Source organism: Hevea brasiliensis, chromosome 8 (genome assembly GCF_030052815.1).
Source record: "Hevea brasiliensis isolate MT/VB/25A 57/8 chromosome 8, ASM3005281v1, whole genome shotgun sequence".
Taxonomy (NCBI): domain Eukaryota; kingdom Viridiplantae; phylum Streptophyta; class Magnoliopsida; order Malpighiales; family Euphorbiaceae; genus Hevea; species Hevea brasiliensis.
In genome coordinates, this window is record NC_079500.1 from 34,868,998 (window position 1) to 34,894,113 (window position 25,116).

Genomic DNA, 25,116 nt, shown 5'->3' on the forward strand with positions numbered 1-25,116 from the left:
TGGAATTATATATTTTTTTTTAATTTCTTGGATGGATATTGTCAAGAATTAATTGAAACTTTAGCATGGGCTCATGAGCATACACCTTTGGCTAATTTGATTCGATAAAGAGATAAACTAGTAGCCCTTTCCATTGTGCAAGCAAGATCAGTTGGATTAGCCCACTTCTCTAAGGTTATATCTTCATGAAAATGTAGATTTGTTTATCAAGTACAATCCCTTCCAAATCTCATTGTATCCAAGTATATATGACCCAAATTTCATTGTATCAAAGTACGTATTTATATATCACAAAATTAGGGATGTAAAAGGAAAAACAATGTGAATATGGAGTAAGCTCAAAAGAACAGCAAGCGCATGAGAAGAGAAACATAGCAAGGGGAATAAAACAAAGGAAAAATAGCGCGTTGTTTTAATTATGTTCCATGGACATGAATATAAAGGAGCTAGTAGCAAAAATGTAAATTGTAAAATGACTTGATAAAATAACCCTAGACAAATACAACAAAAAGATAAGGGCAAATTGCAATTTAGTCTCTGAAATTTAGTGAAACTTACAATTTAGTCCTCATATTTTTAAAACCCATTTGTTGAGTCCTTGACATTTTAATAAATCTATAATTAAGTCTCTACTGTTAGAATAACTGTTAATTCCCCGTTAATTATAACAAAATTAACCACAATGCCCTTTACTATATTTTTCAATCTAAAACAACTAAGTCTCTGAGATTTTTCGAAACCCACAGTTTAGTTCCAGTATTTAAACTTTATATTTTTTTTTACAATTCAACCCTATATTTTTATAAATTGATCCTTAAATATTATAATTATTTACTAAGCCCTTATATTTTGCAAATTGGTCCCTAAATTTATAATTATTTACGATCAATCTCTATATTTTTTCAAATTATCCTAAATTTATAATTATTTAGAAATAAACACTTATATTTTTACAAAATAATCGTCAAATATTAACATTATTTACAAATAAGCTCCTATATCTTTATAAATTGATATCTAAATATTATAATTATTATGAATAAGTTCCTATATGTTTACAATTTTATCCCTAAATATTATAAATAATTATGAATAAGCCATTATATTTTTACAAATTGATCCGAAATGTTATAATTATTTACGAATAAGCTCATATATTTTACAAAATGACCCTTAAATATTATTATTTTAAAAAGCCATTATATTTTTATAAATTGGTCCCTAAATATTATAATTATTTATGAATAAGCTCTTATATTTTTATAAATTGATCCCTAAATAATTATTTCTAAATAAGCCCTTGTATTTCTACAAATTGATCCCTAAATATTGTAAATATTTATGATAAGCACTTTTATTTTATAAATCAATTCCTAAATATTATAATTATTTATGAATAAGCCCTTATATTTTACAAATTGATTCCTAAGTATTACAATTGTTTACTAAATATTATAATTATTTATGAATAAGCTCTTATATTTTGGGGTTGAGACAACAAATGTAGAACTCTATGGTAACTCTTCATGCCTTCCAGCTTCTTTAACCTCCTCCATAAAATTCCCATTCTCCCAAAATAATCTTAATCACCCAAAAGGGCTAAAACCCAAAGCACCCACACAAAAACAAAGTATAAAGACTCCAAAAATCTCAAAAACCAAGTTTAATAAAAGATATTCAAGGTAAAAAACATAGAGCCCACATGGTCATTTTTGTGTAAAGTAAATGCTAGAAAAGAATTCCATCTTAATAAATAACACCCCTAAGTTCGGTAGTGCGTTCTACTGTTCCGGTGGCCAGTGTTATCCGGACAGCTAGGATGCCTAGAACTACTGTCACACCCTACCCCTCTGTAAGGCATAACATGATCCCGTAGTATACCTAATGAATTACCAACTCCGTCTACTGATAACCCATTAAATACACTACAAGGGATTTTAAAAACTTTTCTTACTTCTTTTACAGTGGTGAGCACTATTTACAGGTATTAAAAACTTTGGTGAACTGAAGTGAAACAACTAACTCATTTGGTTTATTTGGAATTCTCAGAAAATTTTGGCAAAGTGCCATATGTATTTTGGACAAACAGTTCTTGAAAACTCAAAAAGCACTTCAAAAATTTTCCAAATCTCAACTCCAATACATTTCTCAACACAACAATTTATCAACTCAATTCCATAGAAATTTTTCAAAGTCTGAGATAAGGAAATATAATACAATTTTTTTTACAAGTCAAATAACTCATAATTAATTTACAACTTCAAGGTACAATTTGAATTTACAACTGCTCAAACCAACGACAAAATATACATACAGTGAATATACATTACAGTACAAAATGCCAAATGTGGTATACTCACTATACCCAAAAATCTCTCGCTGACGGTATTAGCAGCCTAGTCTCACGCCTCTGCTCGTCTCTCTCTACCGCGATAAAGAATAAAGCTATCATTTGAGACAATGTCTCAGTGGTGCACAACATTAACCAAGTACAAGTTTAAATCACAATTCATTATTCAAATAAATGATGGATACGTAAAACCATAATTAAATTCAAGACAATAAATGTCATAAAGAATTTAACACAATATCACATTAAATCTCAGTAATCGAAACATAGTTAAATTTAAAAGACAGTAAATGTCAATAAGAATTTAAACTCCATTTCAAAAATTATCAAATCGCATAATAACACAATTTAGTCAAATAATTTAATAATACAGTGTTGCCAATTCATTCACAACTTAAGCCATGACACAAATTTCCGATCAATGCCGCGTTGTACACCACGACAAAGCAATCACAACCCCACTAATCGAAATCAATGAGGAAGGGAGCTAGCTATATAATGAGTACTCATCCGATCACCTCAACTGGTAAGCCAGAGAGAGAGAAAAATAAACGATCACGACTTCATAAATGGAGAAGGAAATAAACGATCACAACTCCATAAATGGAGAAGGAATGATATGATACTGTCATGCTAAGTGTGAACACAAAATCAATTCCAAACATTTTATTCAAATGATTCGTGAGAATCCAATAAATTTCCCAAGTCATAATTTCATTCATAAAATGGCAACACAATTCATAATTAACTTCAATTTTCACAAATCACACTAAACCAATTTTTCCACAATTTCAAACCATTTACAATGCTTTTTAAGCAATGAGTATCCATCAATATCATTCAAACAATTTCTCACAGTTTCAAATCATTTACAATGCTTTTCAAGCAATAAATATCCATTCAAACACATTTCCACAATTTAAAACAATAATGTACAAATAGTCAATATTTATTTCAATTGAAAAATTCAAAAGAAATAGTTATTGTACACAAACCTCTGATATTTGTCTCCTGGTCCTGACTCAGTATTTCTTTCCCTTTTGCTGAGTCCTTGTTAACTGAGAAACACAATTTGAAGTGTTTCAGTGCTAAATTAATTTGCCTCTAACGATAATGTTCGCTAAATAATTCACTGAATACCTTTATTTGCTAAATCACCTAATATACCGACCCTCGATGTTTTCTAGGTAAATTAGGTTTTAGTGTCATTAATATGTCACACTCGATAGGGTTTTAGGTTTGGTACGTTTTGCCAAACTCGTTTCCTTGTTTAGTGCATTTTAATGCAACTTGTTGGATTCTGGGATACTAGTTTGACCTAGTCGGACGGCCCAGTTCCCTCGGTTTTCGGGTTTCGGTCAAAACTACAAACTTGTAGATCTATGTCTTATGGACCGCGGTGCAAAATTTTAGGTAAATCCGAGTTAAGTAGACCAAGTTATGGTCATTATACTATTGCTGGTCAAATGGTATCAAATTAGGTCATTTTTAGGTCAATTTGGTCAACTTTGGTTCGGCCAGTTTTTGGACCCGAACTTGTGCAAGCTTTTTGACTTGCTTATGGTCATTTCTGGGCTTTGGTGTCTTCATAAGACTTGTAGGTATGGGTCTTAACTATTCATGGTTAAAATTTCAGGTCAATTGGACCTGTTTTGAGTGAGTTATGGCCTAAACACTCACTGCTGCCCAATTGGTCATTTTTCAGGTCCTAATTGCACCTAATCCGAATTGGTCATTTTCTTAGGTCACCTTGCAAGCAGAATTTTGGTATGCTTTCTCAATGAAAGTTGGCACATTTTGTGCCTAGTTCCACCTCCAATTGGTCTCATACCAATTGAGGTTACACATTTAAACTTATTGGCTAAAATGTACACTGCCCTTGGTTACTTTGCTTAACACACATCAATTACACACATTTACCTTGCAATATGTTTACTTCCCTACCAAATCTGTTTTGGTACATTACCAAAACACATTCCCCTTTACATTAACATCATTTTGGGCAGATTACAATTATCCTCAATACACCAATTAACACTCAATTTACAAGTTCTAAGTACAATCACATACACACCTAACCATTACAAATTTTTGCATATACTTTACACAACAAGTTCATATACATATCCATCAATCCTTCTATGTCAATATTCTGCCAACACTTCCATGAATACATACATTTATTCAAGTGTCCCCAAGCTGCCGAAAATCTTCTTCAACACCAAATTGTCCTACAATTCATCAATTCCCATCCAAGTGCCAAAAATCACCATATAAATATGAAGTAATTCACTAGGTTTATTAAATCATCATAACTAACATAATTCTCGTCAAATATATGTACAATTACTTCATCAATACATGATTACATGGCTGCCCAAAATGGATATCTCAATACTCTTCAAACTTAAAAATTTCCTTCACAAAACCAACACCCATAACATGTATACAAAGTTTATCAAAGAAATCTTCAAAAATGCTAACTTACCTTATGGTTGGAGCTTGTTAAACCTTGCTTAAACTTCTTAAATTTGGTATCAAACTCTTCCTTGTGATGTGTAGACAAACTTTAATGAAGAACCCTAGGTGATTGGAGTTGAAATGGAGGAGTGCATGGAGCTTGATTGAAAAATGGCCATGGAGGATTTTTCTTCTTCAATTCGTCTAAGTTAAGGGAGTGAGGAAGATGAACATTCTGCTGGATATAGTGGACTTACACCTGCCCCATTATGTGTTTATTATATTCCTTTAGTGGCCCACTCACTCAATTTTAACTATATAATAAGCTTACATGTTTTATTTACACATTTTTCACTCCATTTTGGCTATTTACTTTAGGTACCACTAAACTAATTTTTCATTTTATTTTCTAAGTGTAATATTATTTATTTTTAATGGACATTTAGGTCAAAAGACAATTCGGGATGTCAAATGACCATAATGCCCCTATTCGGGTTGCATTCCCTATTTTTCGGTAATACTGGGTTTTGTCTGTTTTTCGATTTTTCACTTTTCTTTGTACTAATTATTTAATTTTTCTTTGATCTTTCTAATGATATTTATTCTTCAATAAGGGTCTATTTAAGTCCTAAAAATGTTTTCCAGGGTTCCTCGCAGTCCAGGGCTAGTCAACGGTCCACGCCGTGACTTCCGTCTGATCACCCATCGCTAGGGTTTTCGGCTCGCTTAACTTGGTTACATTTCTTTGCTATGATTTTTCCTTTGTTTTTCTTGTATTTTCTTTTCTTGTATTTCATTATTTATGTCTCCTCATTCATATTGAAGTGTAGTTCTAGGCATCCTAACTGTCCGGACAGCACTGGTTACCGGAGCAGTAGAATGCACTACCGAACTTAGGGGTGTTACAATTCTCCCCCCCTTAAATAAATTTCGTCTCGAAATTTTACCCAATAGCCATCTTACAATAGTCATACGTTTATTTTCTCCTTTCTATACGATCATATAATCTTCTTTTTCTCAAATTTGTATAAGTCTTTTAACAATCTAATACAATGTTTAATTTGTTTGGATAACACCAATCTCCTCTTACTATTATGTTGTCTAATATTTCGGTTCACGTTGCTTCCTGAATGACCCTTGAGGTCATGTTGGAATCATTCATCAGTCATGGGTCCTCTGACCATTCTAATCCATAGTCTTCCTCACATTCGTAATATTTTTTTGTTATATATGAATCAACTGTTCAAATTTCTACTTCCATAACTCTTTTTATCTGTCAATATTCTATAACTTCTTTTTGCACTGAACTATAACCTTTCGATATTCTAACTTTTAAGTTTTGGATCCCTAAGTAGGATTTTCAAACTTATTTCTAACAATTAAATTCTGTCCTGGCATAACTATACCAAAACAGATGCCGTTGGCAACTATTCTCATCTAGATATACTATCGGGTAGTACGTAGCTCTACACAATAATCTCAAGTTAGTACTGAAATCTGCAGCTTACTCAATAGATCAAACTTTCCTATCTTTTATCCTTTTCGAATTCACTAATATCTGAACTTATTCTGATTACAATATCCATTAACAATTACTAACAGTAACATCTCTGCCTTTATCTAGAGCAATTCTATTTCTGTAACTTACTTTTACGTCCTCTTGCCTTACATTAAGTAGGCTCGCCAATTAGCTTTATAATTTATAGTGTGTCAGGAAATACTTTTCGTTGATAAACTCTTCCTAAACTAATTTCACTTATTATCACAATCCTTAACCTAAAGGACTAATCACTAATGCATCTAAATTTATTTCCCTGACCTCCTGTCCTAGCGGACTTGTTACTAGCACCTCAAAGTCCATTTTTGTACATGGAACCGCAATGCAATCAATGATGCTAGCACACACATAAGAATGGGTAGAACCCGGATCAAATAACACAAACACATCTTGGTTAAAAGTTGAGAAGGTACCAGCCACAACATCATATGTCTCGGCCTCTTCCCTCTGCCTCATTGCATAGACTCTGACTGGAGTACTGTCTTGTTCTGAGTGTTTTACTGTGCCTTGGCTGCCTGCTGGGCTACCTCTACCCCTGCCTCTACCTCTGCTAGGTGGTTGTGAGCTTCTAGTGACAGGGCTTTGAACTGACCCTTCTGCAGTAGTAGGAGGTGGTCCAACTCTGCGACTACTGGTGCAGTCCTTGGCAAAGTGTCCTATGCCTCCACAGTTATAATAGGCTCCAATAGCCTTATAGCATATCCCACCATGATATCTTCCATAATTTTCACATTGGCGGGAATGGTAGGAACCTCCGGTACTCTGCTGACTAGATAGAGGAGGTTTCTGTCCTGAATGTCTTCCCCTACCAGACTTCTTGTCATCTCTGCCATGTCCCCCATAGTTCTTCCTCTTTCCAGTATGACCACTGGAACTCTGTTCCACTGTTTTTTCCTCTTTCTCTGTCTTCTCTGATTTCTTTCTTTCAGGAGCAGTCTCAAACTCAATTCTTTCCAACTCTAGGGCTTGAGAAATAAGTTCAGAGAAGTTAGTGTGTTTGAAGCCAATCACTTGTACTCTGATACTGGGCTTCAAGCCAGTTTCAAACCTCTTGCATCTCTCCCTGCTGGTAGCAAGTAGACTTACTGCATAATGGCTAAGGCGGGAAAATTCTCTTTCATACTCAGCCACTGATCTGCCCCCCTGTTTCAGACTTAGGAATTCTTGCAGTTTCTGGTCTACATAAGCATCAGGGACATATTTCTGCCTGAATTCCCTGAGAAAGTCACTCCAGGTTAGCACTGCAGGTTCTACCAGACTGTGGGGAATGGTTTTCCACCAGTCATAAGCATCCCCCTGTAATAGAGATACTGAGTATTCGAATCTGAGCTCCTCTGTGCAATGCAGTTTCTTGAATACCCTATCCATCCTCTCTAACCATTGTTCAGCTTCTAGAGGATCTACTGTCCCCTTAAACTCTGTAGCCCCATACTTCATCAATTTGTCATACTGCCTCGTAGGAGACTGTGGTTGTACCACTGGTGTCTGTATTGGGACTTGAGTAGGCACATTACCAGCCATTTGTTGGAACATTGCAGCCATTTCTTTGGCGAATCGAGCAGAAAGCTGCGATCGCTGCGGTGGTCTTCTTGAACCACTGACATTATGTACAGCTGGGGCATCCCCTTGCACCTCAGCCTCTATAGACTGATCGACTGAACGATCACCCTCTTCCATAGTCAATGCGAGGATTTAAGATCTCCTGAACAAATAACACAAGGATTTTTACTCTCGTTAGTGCATATTTATACTGTAATGTACTGTATGTATCAAACAATGATATTGAGCAGTTGTACTATGAAGAAAGAACATTCAATTAATAGGTGAAAACAGAATTTAAAAACTTTGCTCTGATACCACTAAAACATGTCACACCCTACCCCTCTGTAAGGCATAACATGATCCCGTAGTATACCTAATGAATTACCAACTCCGTCTACTGATAACCCATTAAATACACTACAAGGGATTTTAAAAACTTTTCTTACTTCTTTTACAGTGGTGAGCACTATTTACAGGTATTAAAAACTTTGGTGAATCAAGTGAAACAACTAACTCATTTGGTTTATTTGGAATTCTGTAAAAATTTTGGCAAAGTGCCATCTGTATTTTGGACAAAAGCAGTTCTTGAAAACCTGTAAAAGCACTTCAAAAATTTTCCAAATCTCAACTCCAATACATTTCTCAACACAACAATTTATCAACTCAATTCCATAGAAATTTTTCAAAGTCTGAGATAAGGAAATATAATACAATTTTTTTTACAAGTCAAATAACTCATAATTAATTTACAACTTCAAGGTACAATTTGAATTTACAACTGCTCAAACCAATGACAAAATATACATACAGTGAATATACATTACAGTACAAAATGCCAAATGTGGTATACTCACTATACCCAAAAATCTCTCGCTGACGGTATTAGCAGCCTAGTCTGTCTGCTCTCTCTACTGCGACGACAATAAAAGCTATCATTTGAGACAATGTCTCAGTGGTGCACAACATTAACCAAGTACAAGTTTAAATCGCAATTCATAATTCAAATAAATGATGGATACGTAAAACCATAATTAAATTCAAGACAATAAATGTCATAAAGAATTTAACACAATATCACATTAAATCTCAGTAATCGAAACATAGTTAAATTTAAAAGACAGTAAATGTCAATAAGAATTTAAACTCCATTTCAAAAATTATCAAATCGCATAATAACACAATTTAGTCAAATAATTTAATAATACAGTGTTGCCAATTCATTCACAACTTAAGCCATGACACAAATTTCCGATCAATGCCGCGTTGTACACCACGACAAAGCAATCACAACCCCACTAATCGAAATCAATGAGGAAGGGAGCTAGCTATATAATGAGTACTCATCCGATCACCTCAACTGGTAAGCCAGAGAGAGAGAAAAATAAACGATCACGACTCCATAAATGGAGAAGGAAATAAACGATCACAACTCTATAAATGGAGAAGGAATGATATGATACTGTCATGCTAAGTGTGAACACAAAATCAATTCCAAACATTTTATTCAAATGATTCGTGAGAATCCAATAAATTTCCCAAGTCATAATTTCATTCATAAAATGGCAACACAATTCATAATTAACTTCAATTTTCACAAATCACACTAAACCAATTTTTCCACAATTTCAAACCATTTACAATGCTTTTTAAGCAATGAGTATCCATCAATATCATTCAAACAATTTCTCACAGTTTCAAATCATTTACAATGCTTTTCAAGCAATAAATATCCATTCAAACACATTTCCACAATTTAAAACAATAATGTACAAATAGTCAATATTTATTTCAATTGAAAAATTCAAAAGAAATAGTTATTGTACACAAACCTCTGATATTTGTCTCCTGGTCCTGACTCAGTATTTCTTTCCCTTTTCTTTGAGTCCTTGTTAGCGAGAAACACAATTTGAAGTGTTTCAGTGCTAAATTAATTTGCCTCTAACGATAATGTTCGCTAAACAATTCACTGAATACCTTTATTTGCTAAATCACCTAATATACCGACCCTCGATGTTTTCTAGGTAAATTAGGTTTTAGTGTCATTAATATGTCACACTCGATAGGGTTTTAGGTTTGGTACGTTTTGCCAAACTCGTTTCCTTGTTTAGTGCATTTTAATGCAACTTGCTGGATTCCGGGATACTAGTTTGACCTAGCCGGACGGCCTAGTTCCCTCGGTTTTCGGGTTTCGGTCAAAACTACAAACTTGTAGATCTATGTCTTATGGACCGCGGTGCAAAATTTTAGGTCAATCCGAGTTAAGTAGACCAAGTTATGGTCATTATACTATTGCTGGTCAAATGGTATCAAATTAGGTCATTTTTAGGTCAATTTGGTCAACTTTGGTTCGGCCAGTTTTTGGACCCGAACTTGTGCAAGCTTTTTGACTTGCTTATGGTCATTTCTGGGCTTTGGTGTCTTCATAAGACTTGTAGGTATGGGTCTTAACTATTCATGGTTAAAATTTCAGGTCAATTGGACCTGTTTTGAGTGAGTTATGGCCTAAACACTCACTGCTGCCCAATTGGTCATTTTTCAGGTCCTAATTGCACCTAATCCGAATTGGTCATTTTCTTAGGTCACCTTGCAAGCAGAATTTTGGTATGCTTTCTCAATGAAAGTTGGCACATTTTGTGCCTAGTTCCACCTCCAATTGGTCTCATACCAATTGAGGTTACACATTTAAACTTATTGGCTAAAATGTACACTGCCCTTGGTTACTTTGCTTAACACACATCAATTACACACATTTACCTTGCAATATGTTTACTTCCCTACCAAATCTGTTTTGGTACATTACCAAAAACACATTCCCCTTTACATTAACATCATTTTGGGCAGATTACAATTATCCTCAATACACCAATTAACACTCAATTTACAAGTTCTAAGTACAATCACATACACACCTAACCATTACAAATTTTTGCATATACTTTACACAACAAGTTCATATACATATCCATCAATCCTTCTATGTCAATATTCTGCCAACACTTCCATGAATACATACATTTATTCAAGTGTCCCCAAGCTGCCGAAAATCTTCTTCAACACCAAATTGTCCTACAATTCATCAATTCCCATCCAAGTGCCAAAAATCACCATATAAATATGAAGTAATTCACTAGGTTTATTAAATCATCATAACTAACATAATTCTCGTCAAATATATGTACAATTACTTCATCAATACATGATTACATGGCTGCCCAAAATGGATATCTCAATACTCTTCAAACTTAAAAATTTCCTTCACAAAACCAACACCCATAACATGTATACAAAGTTTATCAAAGAAATCTTCAAAAATGCTAACTTACCTTATGGTTGGAGCTTGTTAAACCTTGCTTAAACTTCTTAAATTTGGTATCAAACTCTTCCTTGTGATGTGTAGACAAACTTTAATGAAGAACCCTAGGTGATTGGAGTTGAAATGGAGGAGTGCATGGAGCTTGATTGAAAAATGGCCATGGAGGATTTTTCTTCTTCAATTCGTCTAAGTTAAGGGAGTGAGGAAGATGAACATTCTGCTGGATATAGTGGACTTACACCTGCCCCATTATGTGTTTATTATATTCCTTTAGTGGCCCACTCACTCAATTTTAACTATATAATAAGCTTACATGTTTTATTTACACATTTTTCACTCCATTTTGGCTATTTACTTTAGGTACCACTAAACTAATTTTTCATTTTATTTTCTAAGTGTAATATTATTTATTTTTAATGGACATTTAGGTCAAAAGACAATTCGGGATGTCAAATGACCATAATGCCCCTATTCGGGTTGCATTCCCTATTTTTCGGTAATACTGGGTTTTGTCTGTTTTTCGATTTTTCACTTTTCTTTGTACTAATTATTTAATTTTTCTTTGATCTTTCTAATGATATTTATTCTTCAATAAGGGTCTATTTAAGTCCTAAAAATTTTTTCCAGGGTTCCTCATGATCCGGGGCTAGTCAACGGTCCAGTGACTTCGGTCATGATCACCATCGCTAGGGTTTTCGGCTCGCTTAACTTGGTTACATTTCTTTGCTATGATTTTTTCTTTGTTTTTCTTGTATTTTCTTTTCTTGTATTTCATTATTTATGTCTCCTCATTCATATTGAAGTGTAGTTCTAGGCATCCTAACTGTCCGGACAGCACTGGTTACCGGAGCAGTAGAATGCACTACCGAACTTAGGGGTGTTACAACTACACTTCGTTATGAGTGAGGAGACATAAAATAATGAAATACAAGAAGAGAAAACACAAGAAAAAAAAAGGAAAAATAATAGCAAAGAAAGGTAACCAAGTTAAGCGAGCCGAGAACCCTAGCGATGGGTGACCACACCGGGAAGTCACTGGACCGTGGACCGATGATGAGAACCCTGGAAAATATTTATAGGACTTAAAGAGACATCAATTGAAGTATAAATATCATTAGAAATATCAAAGAAAAATTAAATAATTAGTACAAGGAAAAGTGAGAAATCGAAAAACAAACAAAACTCGGTATTACCGAAAAATCGGGAATGCAACCCGAACAGGGGCATTATGGTCAATCGACATCCCGAATTGTCTTTTGACCTAAATGTCCATTAAAAATAAATAATACGACACTTGAAAAATATAATGAAAAATTAAATTTGGTGGTACCTAAAGTATATAGCAAAAATTATGGGTTTAATGTGGAATAAATGAAAATTTAACATATAAAATGAATTAATTTGTGAAAGTGGACCACTATAGAATAAATTAAACATTAAATGGCAGGTGTAAGTCCATTATACAATCTGCATCTTCATCTTCCTCACTTGGTCCATCCATGCCGAAATGAAGAAATGGAAATCCTCCATAGCCGTTTTGCATAAGCTTCACCAACCTCCCTCATTTTACCTCTAAACACCTAGGTAGCTTCATTAAAAATTATCCCTACTTCACAAGGAAGAAGTAGATACCAATATTAAGAAGTTTAGTGAAGGTTTAACAAGTCCTAACAATAGGTAAGTTTGTATTTTTGAATATTGCTTTGTTAAACTTTGTATACATGTTATGGGTGTGTGCTTTGTGAAGGAATTTTTAAGTTTTGAGGAGTTCTTGATATATCCAATTTTGGACAGCCATGGAGTTGTATATTTGATGATTTATTTTTGCATATATTTGGTGGGAATTCATATTGAGTAGGGTGATTTAATGTCCTAGTAAGTTAATTCCACACGTATATGGTGATTGTGCATTTGAAATGGAAGTTGACGAATTGTGGGAAACTTTGGCATTGTGGAGCATTTCGGCAGCCTTGGGACTCCTTAATGAATGTTTGAATTCATGAAGATGTTGGATGAATTGTGATATTGAGGGTTGATGAACATGTATGTAAATTGGTTGTGGAAATTGTATGAAATAATTAGGAGTTTTATGTGTATCTATTGTTGTATTTGGACTTTGTGAATTAGGACTTCATTTGGTGTATTAAGGATGTTTGTATTCTGCCCAAAGTAACTTTAAGGTGAAGTAGTAAATGGTTTTGGTAATGTACCAAATCAGAATTGGTAAGGGAAGTGGACTTAGAGTAAGGTAAATATGTAATTGATACATGTATAAGCAATGTAATTAAGGACAGCATGCATTTCAGCCCATAACACTAAATATGTAACTCCAATTGGTATGAGACCAATTGGAGGTGAAACTAGGCACAAAATGTGCCAACTTTCATGAAGGAAACATACCGAAATTCTGCTTGCAAGGTCACTTGAAAAATGACCAAATCCGGATTAAGTACAATTGAGACCTAAAAATTGACCAATTGGGCAGCAGTTAGTGTTTAGGCGATAACTCACTCAAAACAGGTCCAATTGACCTGAAATTTTAACCATGAATAGTTAAAACCCATATCTACAAGTCTTATGAAGATACCAAAGCCCAGAAATGACCATAAGCAAGTCAAACAGCTTGCACAAGTTCGGGTCCAAAAACTAGCTGAACCAAAGTTGACCAAAGTTGACCTAAAATGACCAAATTTGATGCCATTTGACCAGCAATAGTAAAATGACCATAACTTGGTCTACATAACTTAGAATGACCTAAAATTTTGCCCCGCGTTCCATAAGACATAGATCTACAAGTTTATAGTTTTGACCGAAACCCGAAAACCGAGGGAACTAGGTCGTCTGGCTAGGTCAAACTAGTATCCCAGAATCCAGCAAGTTGCAATAAAATGCACTAAACAAGGAAATGAAATTGGTAACGTGTACCAACCCTAAAACACTATCGAATGTGACATATTAGTGACACTAAAACCTAATTTACCTAGAACGCATCGAGGGTCGATATACTAGGTGATTAAGCAAATAATAGCTTTCAGTGAATTACTTATCAAGCATCATCGATAGAGATAGTTTAATTTAGTACTGAAACACTTCAAATTGTGTTTCTCAGTTACCAAAGACTCAGGAAAAGGGAAGGAAACACTAAGTCCAGACCAAGAGATAGTTATTAGAGGTTTGTGCACAACAACTATTTCTTTTGAATTTTTCAATTGAAATGAATTATGACTATTTGTACATTATTGTTTTAAATTGTGGAAATGTGTTTGAATGGCTAATTATCACTTGAAAAGAATTGTAAATGGTTTGAAATTGTGAGAAATTATTTGAATGATATTGATGGATACTTATTGATTGAAAAGCATTGGAAATGGTTTGAAACCACAGCTATCATGTATATTGATTGTATTCCTCGCTAGCTTGTCTAGTGGGACGAATTGAATTCTCTCTCTGGCTGAAGTGTTGAGGTGTGTGCCTGTTGAGGACGAATTGGATGAGTACTCATATTTTTGCTAGCTAGCTATGTTATTCCTCATTAGTTATCGACTTTTGGGACGAATTGAATACCTCATTAGCCATCGGCTTTTGGGACGAATTGAACTTTGGAACATGATTAAGCTGTGTGTGATTTATTGATTTGTATTATGAGATTGTGAAATGGAGTTAAATCCTTATTGACATTCACTGTCTTTTGAAGTTAAATATGTTTTGATCTCTGAGATTTATTGTGATATTGTGTTAAATTCCTTCTGACACTTATTGTCTTGAATTTAACTATGATTTTACATATCCATCATTTAAACGATTTATGAACTGTGATTTAAGTTGTAATTGGTTAATGTTGTGCACCACTGAGACATTGTCTCAGCGATAGCTTTTTATTGCTGTCGCAGGTAGACAGACAGACAGGGCAGCAGAATAGGCTGCTAGAACCTCCAGTGAGAGATTACCGGGTATAATGAGTATACCAACATTTTGCATTTTGTACTGTAATGTATGAACACTGTATGTACATATTGTTTTTGATTTTGAGCAGTTATAAATTCAAATTGTACCTTGAAGTTGTAAAATAATTATGAGTTATTTTGGCTTGTAAAAATTGTATTATATTTCTTTTATCTCAGTCTTTGAAAAATTACTGTGGATTTGAGTTGAGAAATGTGTTGTGTTGAGAAATATGTTGGAGTTGAGATTTGGAAATCTATTGAAGTGCTTTTTACAGTTTTCAAGAACTGCTTTATCCAAAATACGTATGGCACTCTGCCAAAATTTTCTGAAATTCCAAATAATTCAAATGTGTTAGTTCTATCACTTCATTCAAAAGGTTTTTAACACTGTAAATAGTGCTCACCATCGTAAAAGAAGTAAGAAAAGTTTTAAAATCCCTTGTAGTGTATTTAATGGGTTATCGAGACGGAGTTGGTGATTCATTAGGTATACTACGGGATCATGTTATGCCTTACAGAGGGTAGTGTGACATGTTGTAGTGGTATCGAGCAAAGTTTTTAAATTCTGCTTTCACTGTTATTTGAATATTCTTTCTTCATAGTACAACCGCTCAATATCATTGTTTGATACATACAAGACATTACATTATAAATATGCACTAACGGGACGAAATCTCCTTGTGTTATTTGTTCAGAGATCTAAAATCCTCGCATTGACTATGGAAGAGGGTGATCGTTCATCGATCAATCTATTGAGGTCGAGGTGCAAGGGATGCCCTAGGCCTACACAATGTCGGTGGTTCAAGAAGACCACCGCAGCATCTGCAGATTTCTGCTCGATTCGGTCGAAGAATGACTGCAATGTTCCAACAAATGGCTGGTAATGTGCCTACTCAAGTCCCAATACAGACACCAGTGGTACAACCACAATCTCCTACTAGGCAGTATGACAAATTGATGAAGTATGGGGCTACAGAGTTCAAGGGGACAGTAGATCCTCTAGAGGCTGAATAGTGGTTAGAAAGGATGGATAGGGTATTCAAGAAACTGCATTGCACAGAGGAGCTCAGATTTGAATACTCTGTATCTTTGTTACAGGGAGATGTTTATGACTGGTGGAAAACCATTCCCCATAGTCTGGTAGAACTTGCAGTGCTAACATGGAATGACTTTCTCAGGGAATTCAGACAGAAATATGTCCCTGATGCTTATGTAGACTAGAAGTTATAAGAATTCCTAAGTCTGAAACAGGGGAACAGATCAGTGGCTGAGTATGAAAGAGAATTTTCCTGCCTGAGCCATTATGCAGTGAGTTTACTTTCTACCAGCAGGGAGAGATGCAAGAGGTTTGAAACCGGCTTGAAGCCCAGTATCAGATTACAAGTAGTCGGCTTCAAACACACTAACTTCTCTGAACTTATTTCTCAAGCTCTAGAGTTAGAAAGAATTGAGTCTGAAGCTGCTCCTGAGAGAAAGAAATCAGAGAAAACAGAAAAAGAGGGAAAATCTGTAGAACAGAGTTCCAGTGGTCCTACTGGAAAGAGGAAGAACTATAGGGGGACATGGCAGAGGTGGCAAGAAATCTGGTAGGGGAAGATATTCAGGACAGAAGCCTCCCCTATCTGGTCAGCAGAGTACCAGAGGTTCCTACCCTCCCCGCCAATGTGAGACATGTGGAAGAAATCATGGTGGGATCTGCTACAAGGCTATTGGAGCCTGTTATAACTGTGGAGGCACAGGACACTTTGCCAAGGACTGCACCAGTAGTCGCAGAGTTGGACCACCTTCTACTACTGCAGAAGGGTCAGTTCAGAGCCCTGTCACTAGAAGTTCACAACCACCCAACAGAGGTAGAGGCAGGGGTAGAGGTAGCCCAGCAGGCGGCCAAGGCACAGTGAAACAATCAGACCAAGACGAGGCTCGATCGTAATGTATGCAATGAGACAGAGGGAAGAGGCCGAGACATCTGATGTTGTGGCTGGTACCTTCTCAACTTTTAATCAAGATGTGTTTGTGTTATTTGACCCGGGTTCTACCCATTCTTATGTGAGTGCTAGCATCATTGATTGCATTGTTGTTCCATGTACAAAAATGGACTTTAAGGTGTTAGTAACCAGTCCGTTAGGACAGGAAGTCAGGGTTAACAGAATGTATAGAGATTATCCTTTGGTGATCCAAGGACACACTTTTCTGTCTGATCTCATTAAAATGCCCTTCAGAGATTATGATATCATCTTAGGCATGGATTGGTTAGCTAGGCATCATGCCATGATTGACTGTAGGCTGAAGACAGTCACTTTTGGCCTTCCTCGATGCTGATGATGTGGTAATACATGGGGAAAGCGATTATTGTCATCAAACATTATTTTGGCTGCACTAGCGTAAAAATGATCGAGAAAGTGTGAAGCCTACTTGGCACATGTGGTAGACACCCAAGTGGGGAGTCCAAAGATTGAAGGACATCCCTACAGACATGACTTTCGGATGTGTTTCTGATGAATTGCCGTGATTACCTCGGAAGAGAAGTGCGATGTGAAATTAATGTTATGCCTGGTGTGGATCCAATTTCCATAACGCCATATAGAATGGCACCAGCAGAGTTGAAGGAGTTGAAGATACAATTGCAAGAACTACTTGAAAAGGGCTTCATCCGCCCTAGTGTGTCACCTTGGGGAGCACCTGTGTTGTTTGTTAAGAAGAACGATGGTACTTTCCACTTATGCATTGACTACCGACAGTTGAATGAGGTGACAATAAAGAACAGATATCCATTGCCTAGCATTGATGATCTGTTTGATCGATTGAAAGTGCATTGTATTCTCTAAAATTGATTTGCGATCTGGTTATTATCGATTGAAGGTGCAAGAGCGAGTATTCCAAAAGCGCTTTGAACTCGGTATGGCCACTATGAGTTTCTAGTAATGCCATTCGGGTTAACAAATGCTCCAGCTGCTTTTATGGATCTGATGAACACTATCTTCAGACCATATCTTGATCAATTTGTGGTGGTGTTTATTGATGACATTTTGATATATTCAAGGAATGCAGAGGAGCATGACAGACATCTGCGGATTGTACTGCAGACTTTAAGGGAGAAATAGCTATACGCTAAATTGTCGAAATGTGAATTTTGGCTGAAAGAAATCTCCTTTTTGGGACATGTTGTGTCACCAAGGGATCAAGGTAGATTCCAAGAAGGTAGAAGCTATCCTTAATTGGAAATCGCCCAGAACATCACGTAAATTCACGCTAGGTTTAGCCGGATATTACCGCTCGGTTTGTGAAGGGGTTTACAATGTTATCTTCTCCACGGACCAAACTGCTTCCGAAAGATTTAAAATTTCAGGGACTGATAAATGCCAAGAAAGTTTTGATGAGTTGAAGAGGTGTTTGATCAAGCTCAGTCCTCACTTTACCTACTCCGTAAAGAATACACGCTTATAGTGATGCTTCTCACAATGGGTTAGGTGTAATCGATGCAAGATCGGAATGTCATTGCTTATGCATCACGCCAGCTGAAACCGCATGAGAGGAACTACCCAACACATGATCTGGAGCTAGCAGCTATTGTTTTTGCTCTGAAGATCTGGAGACACTATTTGTATGGGGAGAAATGCTACATTTACATAGATCACAAGAGCTTGAAGTACTTAGGCACCCAGAAGGAATTAAATTTGAGGCAGAGGAGATGGTTAGAACTCATCAAAGATATGATTGCTTAATAGACTATCAGCCAGGGAAAGCAAATGTGGTGGCTGACGCCTTAAGTCACAAGACTATGGCAAGTCTCAGAGTTTCTCCTTTGTCCATGGTATACGATTTGAAAGCACAGCATGCCAGTTTAGAGATTGATGATGAGGGACAAACAGTAGTTGCTTGGCATGTACAGCCAGTGTTGACTGATCAAATCAGAATGGCTGCTCAGAGTAATGAAAAATATCAGAAGCTACTGAAAGAAGTCCAGCAGGGCAAGAAACCTGAATTCTCTGTAAGAGATGATGGTTTATTGCTACATCAGGGCAGAATGTGCGTTCCAAATGATGCTGAATTGAGACAGATCATTATGAAGGAAGCACATGAGTCTCCATTTGCTATGCACCCTGGTGGAACTAAAATGTACAGAGGGCTGAAAGAGCATTACTGGTGGATAGGTATGAAGAGAGATATAGTTGAGTTTGTTTCCAAATGCTTAACTTGTCAGCAAGTAAAGGAAGAACATCAAGTTCCAGCTGGTTTGTTACATCCTTTGTCAGTACCAGAGTGGAAATGGGAACAGATAACTATGGATTTTGTTACAGGACTTCCAAGGACACAGAGTAGTCATGATGCAGTATGGGTTATAGTTGACAGATTGACCAAGTCTGCTCACTTTTTGCCAGTGCGGATGGACTATAGCCTAGAAAGATTGGCCAGATTGTACATATATGAGATTATAAAATTGCATGGAGTGCCAGTATCAATTGTATCTGACAGAGATCCTAGGTTCACTTCTAGATTCTGGGGTAGTCTTCAGAGAGCCCTAGGAACTAGATTGAACTTTAGCACAGCATTCCACCCACAGACAGATGGCTAGTCTGAGAGGGTTATTCAGATATTGGAGGATATGCTACGGGCTTGTGTGATTGAATTTGAAGGTAGTTGGGATACACACTTGCCTTTGATTGAGTTTGCTTATAACAACAGCTACCAATCAAGCATTGGGATGCCTCCATATGAAGCATTGTATGGCAGGAAGTGCAGAACTCCCTTATGTTGGAATGAAGTAGGTGAAAGGAAGATGATTGGGCCAGAAATTGTTCAACAGACAGAGGAAAAGATCAGATTGATTAGAGATAGACTCAAGGCTGCATCAGACCGTCAGAAGTCCTATGTTGATATGAAGAGAAGAGATATTGAGTATGCAGTGGGTGATAAGGTATTCCTCAAAGTTTCTCCTTGGAAGAGGATTATGAGATTTGGCAGAAAGGGGAAACTGAGTCCTCGTTTCATCGGACCATATGACGTTCTGGAAAGAGTGGGTCCTTTGGCATATCGGTTGGTATTACCTCCAGAGCTAGCAAGGATACACATTGTCTTCCATGTGTCCATGTTAAGGAGGTACAGATCTGACCCATCTCATGTACTATCAGTTGAAGAGATTGAGGTAAATCCAGACCTCTCATATGAGGAAGAACCCACAAAAATTCTGGCTTATGAGGTGAAGCAGCTGAGGAACAAACAGATACACCTGGTTAAAGTGCTGTGGAACCATCATTCAGGCCAGGAAGCTACTTGGGAACGTGAAGAGGATATGAGGAGACAGCACCCACAGCTGTTCAGAGACTAATGCCAGGTAAAATTTCTAGACGAAATTTATTTTAAGGGGGGGAGAATTGTAACACCCCTATGTTCGGTAGTGCATTCTACTGTTTCGGTGGCCAGTGTTATCCGGACAGCTAGGATGCCTAGAACTACACTTCGTTATGAGTGAGGAGACATAAAATAATGAAATACAAGAAGAGAAAACACAAGAAAAACAAAGGACAAATAATAGCAAAGAAAGGTAACCAAGTTAAGCGAGCCGAGAACCCTAGCGATGGGTGACCGCACCGGGAAGTCACGGCGTGGACCGTTGACTAGCCCTGGACTGCGGGAAACCCTGGAAAATATTGATATGACTTAAAGAGACATCAATTGAAGTATAAATATCATTAAAAATATCAAAGAAAAATTAAATATTTAGTACAAGGAAAAGTGAGAAATCGAAAAACAGATAAAACCCGGTGTTACCGAAAAATTGGGAATGCAACCCGAACAGGGGCATTATGGTCAATCGACATCCCGAATTGTCTTTTGACCTAAATGTTCATTAAAAATAAATAATACTACACTTGAAAAATATAATGAAAAATTAAATTTGGTGGTACCTAAAGTAAATAGAAAAAATTATGGGTCTAATGTGGAATAAATGAAAATTTAACATATAAAATGAATTAATTTGTGAAAGTGGACCACTATAGAATAAATTAAACATTAAATGGCAGGTGTAAGTCCATTATACAATCTGCATCTTCATCTTCCTCACTTGGTCCATCCATGCTGAAATGAAGAAATGGAAATCCTCCATAGCCGTTTTGCATAAGCTTCACCAACCTCCCTCATTTTACCTCTAAACACCTAGGTAGCTTCATTAAAAATTATCCCCACTTCACAAGGAAGAAGTAGATACCAATATTAATAAGTTTAGTGAAGGTTTAACAAGTCCTAACAATAGGTAAGTTTGTATTTTTGAATATTGCTTTGTTAAACTTTGTATACATGTTATGGGTGTGTGCTTTGTGAAGGAATTTTTAAGTTTTGAGGAGTTCTTGATATATCCAATTTTGGACAGCCATGGAGTTGTATATTTGATGATTTCTTTTTACATATATTTGGTGAGAATTCATGTTGAGTAGGGTGATTTAATGTCCTAGTAAGTTAATTCCACATGTATATGGTGATTGTGCATTTGAAATGGAAGTTGACGAATTGTGGAAAACTTTGGCATTGTGGAGCATTTCGGCAGCCTTGGGACTCCTTAATGAATGTTTGAATTCATGAAGATGATGGATGAATTGTGATATTGAGGGTTGATGAACATGTATGTAAATTGGTTGTGGAAATTGTATGTAATAATTAGGAGTTTTATGTGTATCTATTGTTGTATTTGGACTTTGTGAGTTAGGACTTCATTTGGTGTATTAAGGATGTTTGTATTCTGCCCAAAGTAACTTTAAGGTGAAGTAGTAAATGGTTTTGGTAATGTACCAAATCAGAATAGGTAAGGGAAGTGGACTTAGAGTAAGGTAAATGTGTAATTGATAAATGTATAAGCAATGTAATTAAGGACAGCATGCATTTCAGCCCATAACACTAAATATGTAACTCCAATTGGTATGAGACCAATTGGAGGTGAAACTAGGCACAAAATGTGCCAACATTCATGAAGGAAACATACCAAAATTCTGCTTGCAAGGTAACTTGAAAAATGACCAAATCCGGATTAAGTACAATTGAGACCTAAAAATTGACCAATTGGGCAGCAGTTAGTGTTTAGGCGATAACTCACTCAAAACAGGTCCAATTGACCTGAAATTTTAACCATGAATATTTAAGACCCATATCTACAAGTCTTATGAAGACACCAAAGCCCAGAAATGATCATAAGCAAGTCAAACAGCTTGCACAAATTCGGGTCCAAAAACTGGCCGAACCAAAGTTGACCTAAAATGACCAAATTTGATGCCATTTGACCAGCAATAGCAAAATGACCATAACTTGGTCTACATAACTCAGAATGACCTAAAATTTTGCCCCGCGTTCCATAAGACATAGATCTACAAGTTTGTAGTTTTGACCGAAACCCGAAAATTGAGGGAACTAGGTCGTCCGGCTAGGTTAAACTAGTATCCCGGAATCCAGCAAGTTGCAATAAAATGCACTAAACAAGGAAATGAAATTAGTAATGTGTACCAACCCTAAAACACTATCGAATGTGACATATTAGTGACACTAAAACCTAATTTACCTAGAACGCATCGAGGGTCGATATACTAGGTGATTAAGCAAATAATAGCTTTCAGTGAATTACTTATCAAGCATCATCGATAGAGATAGTTTAATTTAGTACTGAAACACTTCAAATTGTGTTTCTCAGTTACCAAAGAAACAGGAAAAGGGAAGGAAACACTAAGTCCAGACCAAGAGATAGTTATTAGAGATTTGTGCACAACAACTATTTCTTTTGAATTTTTCAATTGAAATGAATTATGACTATTTGTACATTATTGTTTTAAATTGTGGAAATGTGTTTGAATGGCTAATTATCACTTGAAAAGAATTGTAAATGGTTTGAAATTGTGAGAAATTATTTGAATGATATTGATGGATACTTATTGATTGAAAAGCATTGGAAATGGTTTGAAACCACAGCTATCATGTATATTGATTGTATTCCTCGCTAGCTTGTCTAGTGGGACGAATTGAATTCCCTCTCTGGCTGAAGTGTTGAGGTGTGTGCCTGTTGAGGACGAATTGGATGAGTACTCATATTTTTGCTAGCTAGCTATGTTATTCCTCATTAGTTATCGACTTTTGGGACGAATTGAATACCTCATTAGCCATCGGCTTTTGGGACGAATTGAACTTTGGAACATGATTAAGCTGTGTGTGATTTATTGATTTGTATTATGAGATTGTGAAATGGAGTTAAATCCTTATTGACATTCACTGTCTTTTGAAGTTAAATATGTTTTGATCTCTGAGATTTATTGTGATATTGTGTTAAATTCCTTCTGACACTTATTGTCTTGAATTTAACTATGATTTTACATATCCATCATTTAAACGATTTATGAACTGTGATTTAAGTTGTAATTGGTTAATGTTGTGCACCACTGAGACATTGTCTCAGCGATAGCTTTTTATTGTCGCCGCAGTAGACAGATGCATGTGAGAATAGGCTGCTAGTACCTCCAGTGAGAGATTACCGGGTATAATGAGTATACCAACATTTTGCATTTTGTACTGTAATGTATGAACACTGTATGTACATATTGTTTTTGATTTTGAGCAGTTATAAATTCAAATTGTACCTTGAAGTTGTAAAATAATTATGAGTTATTTTGGCTTGTAAAAATTCTATTATATTTCTTTTATCTCAGTCTTTGAAAAATTACTGTGGATTTGAGTTGAGAAATGTGTTGTGTTGAGAAATATGTTGGAGTTGAGATTTGGAAATCTATTGAAGTGCTTTTTACAGGTTTTCTGAAGAACTGTTTTATCCAAAATACAGATGGCACTCTGCCAAAATTTTTACAGAAATTTCAAATAATTCAAATATGTTAGTTCTATCACTTCAGTTCAAAAAGGTTTTTAACACCTGTAAATAGTGCTCACCACTGTAAAAGAAGTAAGAAAAGTTTTTAAAATCCCTTGTAGTGTATTTAATGGGTTATCAGTAGACAGAGTTGGTGATCATTAGATATACTACGGGATCATGTTATGCCTTACAGAGGGGTAGGGTGTGACAGAACTCTATGGTAACTCTTCATGCCTTCCAGCTTCTTTAACCTCCTCCATAAAATTCCCATTCTCCCAAAGTAATCTTAATCACCCAAAAGGACTAAAACCCAAAGCACCCACACAAAAACAAAGTATAAAGACTCCAAAAATCTCAAAAACCAAGTTTAATAAAAGATATTCAAGGTAAAAAACATAGAGCCCACATGGTCATTTTTGTGTAAAGTAAATGCCAGAAAAGAATTCCATCTTAATAAAAATCTCAAGAAATTAATTCAGTTCCCTCAAAGGCTTTAATTTAGGAAAGGCAAAGTCAAATTTATAATATTAGAGCTACTCTACAAGAAAAATCTGCTTTGCATTTGCTAAACCTTACGGTAAAAGGCAAAGTTAAATCTATAATATTATAGTTATTCTACCTTTGATGGAGATCAATAGGACTTTTTTTTTTTTAATGAGCAGTAAATATATTATTAAGAAAGTAAGAAGAAAGAGGAAGAGAGGTCCCAAGCATTGTAGACATCACTTTGATTTGCTGCCCTTAACTTCTTGAAATGGAACTCTGATGGTTCCTCTCTCAGCAAACTTGGTTTTACTGGTATTGGTAATCAAAATGGAACTTTCTCAATGTATTTTTTTTCCTTTTAATAGGTGTCTTATAAAATTAGTTGATGGCACTATCCATGAGCTTAGGAGGCTAAACAAAATAATGAGTTGAAGGAAATTGTTCATTCTATGTATGAAAGTTTCGCATGTACTAAGTAAATGCACATACATATAAAACATAGAGTAGACATGAAGAATTTGGATTCTAAACCTGCAAATTCAAATCTCTCATTACAACCCTTTATCTAATCTCCATGATAGTAATCTTCTCAATTATACAAGTCTTTATTGCAGTATTAAGATT